Source organism: Acanthisitta chloris, unplaced genomic scaffold (genome assembly GCF_000695815.1).
Source record: "Acanthisitta chloris isolate BGI_N310 unplaced genomic scaffold, ASM69581v1 scaffold9452, whole genome shotgun sequence".
Lineage (NCBI taxonomy): Eukaryota > Metazoa > Chordata > Aves > Passeriformes > Acanthisittidae > Acanthisitta > Acanthisitta chloris.
The window spans coordinates 24519-28204 of NW_008662145.1; positions in this window are offsets into that span (position 1 = coordinate 24519).

Sequence of the window (3686 nt, forward strand, 5' to 3'; positions counted from 1 at the left end):
ACAGCAGAGGAGGCAATATATCCCTCCATTTGAGCAGCTTGTGGCAGAGGTGTACAGCAGATGAAGGATGCAAAAAATTCTACTGAATATTGTCAGCAGACCCAGTATGCCCCAACAGTACTGAGAGTGAGGTGAAACTGACAAAACCTACCTTTATTCCTGGAGGAACTGCCAGTATATCACTAGTGCTTGTACTCTCTGGAAGTGCTTGTGAATCCTGAGGAGCCTAGTGAGAAAACAACAGAAGTTAGGGTTAGAGTGGGTAGTTAGGGTAGCTGTCTTTCTGTACCAGCACTGAGCATGCATCTGTTAAAAAGATACTTGTATTACATTATCAGAAATCCAAAATCAAAGCTGGATCGAGGAAAACGCATGCTACCTAAAATGTGTTTTAAAGCTGAGGGACTGATGTTGATCTTTTAACTCTCTAGCATTTAAGTTTTGAAATGGGAGAAGGCCATGTTGCAACTGGAGCTCCTGATTTTTCCATTTCAGTAAAAGCAGCAGGTCAAAGTAGATTGCTCCTCAGACCTTTTCATAGTTGTATTTCAGCTACGAGGCTAAATGATCTGATAAATTGTTTATTTTTCCTGCCCAGCCAGCCCCAGACATGCTGAAGAGCAGGGGAGGGTGCAATTGTGTGTCAGAGGTGGTAGTAAAACCTCACTAAGTCATTTCCTTTCCTCTGTCACTGGGGGGAGACTTTAAAATGAGGTGTCTGTCTTCCACACCTCCCATCCTCTTTCTCTTACTTTTTCTTTCAAACTAGGTGCTCTAATTGGTGACAAAGACCAATGTTAATCTTCTGCTGGTGATGGTCTGTGGTGGGGGGTAATAATGCTGGTAAGAGTTTCGACAAAACTCACACTGAAGGAAGTGGAAAGTGCAAATATTGGGGTTTTTTGAACCCCAAAAGATGCATATCTAATTTTTTTTCGAGGGAGGATATGTAGTTTGATGTGGGGGGATGCATTTCATAAAGTTGGTTGGGAAGCTTTGCTGTTTGGGGAAACTTTGATGAATACAATACCAAGTCTCCTTTGTGGTAGACTACCACCAAGCCAGTCTGAAATTTTTACTTTTTTAAGTTGAAAACAAGTTTGTTTTCAGCTTGGAGGGGAATCCCCATGTTAATTTTAAACCTTTCATGTTCTAACTATGAGGTTGGTTTTGTAGTAGTGCTGCTAGAGCAATGCAAATAAACAGAAGGGGTGAAGGCAAAACATACATAACTAGCACAATCACACTAATAAGCACCAAGAGTCAACTCCCATGACCAAAATAAAGTGTTAAATCTGTAAAGATGCCAGCTGTAACTAATACATACAAAATTAAGTCTAAACCCCAAATTTTAAATGTTCTAGGTAACTTGCAACTGAGGGGAATACCCTATTCAAAACTAACAGGTGCTTCAAAGAAAGTGGTTAAAATGAGGTGTGTTAGTCCTTATTTCAAAGAATTTACTCAAAAAAAAGTGCATTCCCTCTTTTTACCTTGAGAAATTTTAACAGGTGCAATAAAAGTTTATGGATCAGAGGCGGATGTTCCTGTTTGTCCAGCAGACTCTCTGTTCCCTATTCCTGCAGGCAGAAGCCATCTCCTTTACTTTTCAGCAGTTTCAGCTGGGAAGTTGGTCTCCAATTCCCTTTGACATAGCAGAAAGAAAGGGCATGGGTGGCATTGTCAGAATCTCAAGCACAGGTTGGTAGCTTGCAAAAGCTGATGAGACAGCTCAACTCTTGTAAAGACAAGATCCTATTGCCACATAGTGAAGTAAGGATGTCAAAGAGAAGCATATCCACAGTTGGATGCAACTGTTTTGTGTCCTTTCAATCCAAACCATGTTGTGGCCTATGGATCTTAACAAGAACTGAAGATGGTTGAGAGGATGAGTACAGTAAAAGGCATCTGAAAGTCAGGAGCTGTTTGCTATGTTGGACCCTAAGGATATTATCCAAGTATCTCATCCAGCTGCCTTTCCTGATGAGCACAATTAAACCCCATGAAATAAACCATAATTACAGGTTGAGCATGCTTTAAGCGTTTTACAGTAGCATTATCTGCTCTGTAAGCGCTTCCAGCCAAAAAGGATCCACTCCACACAGGTGGAGCATTTGCAACACCAGCAGGATGAAAGGCAATCTCCCATTTCAGGAATGCACTCTGAAGAAGAGAAGGCATTTGTTCCGGTTAACCTGCCACCATCCTAGTTAAAAATGAGGAAAATACGCATCTAGGCTTCATGGTTACTACTTTTCCCTATACATTTTACAGGCCAAAAACTGTTTTTAAAGCATTCTATAGGACAGACACCAGCTGCTGCCTGAACAGCAGTGTTGGGCCACGTGTTCAGAAACCAGATGAGACTGAGCAATGGTGGCATGCAGAGAATTATATGCAGAAATGCAAGTCTCTAGAAGAGCATTGTTTTCAAGGCATTTCATCCAGCTTGGCAGAGATGCCACAGATCCATGGGTATTGCGGTCTCATGGACAGAAACAAACGTGAAAGTTCATGCAGTTGGTGGTTAGTTTTAGTCAGGGTGAGTCAGGAAGCTCTTGCAGTCACAAAGGCATGCAGAGCAAATGCATGCTGTCATGGAACGAGCAGCACTGAATGCCTGCAACAGAGGGGAGAACAGTCGTGGGTGGCACAGACAAATGCCTCACTGGACACAGCACCATAAAGCACTTACAGTGCCACTGGCTGTGTGAGGAACAGCCTGCTGATTTCCATATGTGCAAATTCCCCACCCGTGGGCACAATCTTAGTGGACTTTTTCAATAAAACCAGTATTTAAGCTGAGCTAGAACACCGTAAGGCATTTGGCCTCTTGTCATAATTGTACTTACCTATATTGCTCTAAATACTACTTTTGGGTTACTCAAGTATAGTTTACAGTTGTTGGTAGGGGATTTTTATTGCTTTCAATTTTTTCAAGAATAGAAAAGCTCTGCAGATTTTCAGAAAAAAAATGTAGCGATGTCCTTGCTCACTGTAAGTGCAAACATACACCCTGTTTGTTTCGTGCCTGCTCAGGCAGGGCTTTAAACAATTTTTTTACTTCTCTCCATCTTGCCTGCTTGTGAGCCAAGGAAATAAAGGGGTGGGCAGGGCACCAGGAGCCAGGGTTGCTGCTGAAAGCCTGTTCATGTGAGCACAAAGGTACAGGGAAAAGGTATCCGCTTTCAGATTGTCAGGAAGTTCATTGCCAGGCATTACAAACTTTTCTAGATCATTTGTTAATAATACATCTACAGTCCAGTGACCATCGAAGAAACAGCAGGCTCAGTGGGATCCTGCCTGTTTGGTCAGTTGCCTGATCTGAATAAGGAAGGTATCTCCAGAAAATAATCTGTCCTTTACACTGCCAGACCTGACTGATGCCTGTTGCCGATGCTCCTGCCTCTCTGATTGTCAAGGGAGCTTTTTTCAGGTGAGCTTCTGCTTGTATTCCTAATCGAGTTCCTATTCTTTATACAGCTAATTCTTCTTATTAGTCTGATTAACTTGGGTGGGCCAGCTCACATCAATGCAAATGTGTGTGCAGAAAGATTTACAGGATCAGATCTTGAGTAGTCAGCATGTTATTCTGCTACCTAAAAGCACCGTAATGATTTCTTAGCTGAATTTATGTGCTGATTTCATGTTCCTTGATAAACCCTGAGCCTCTCTTGCTGGCTTCT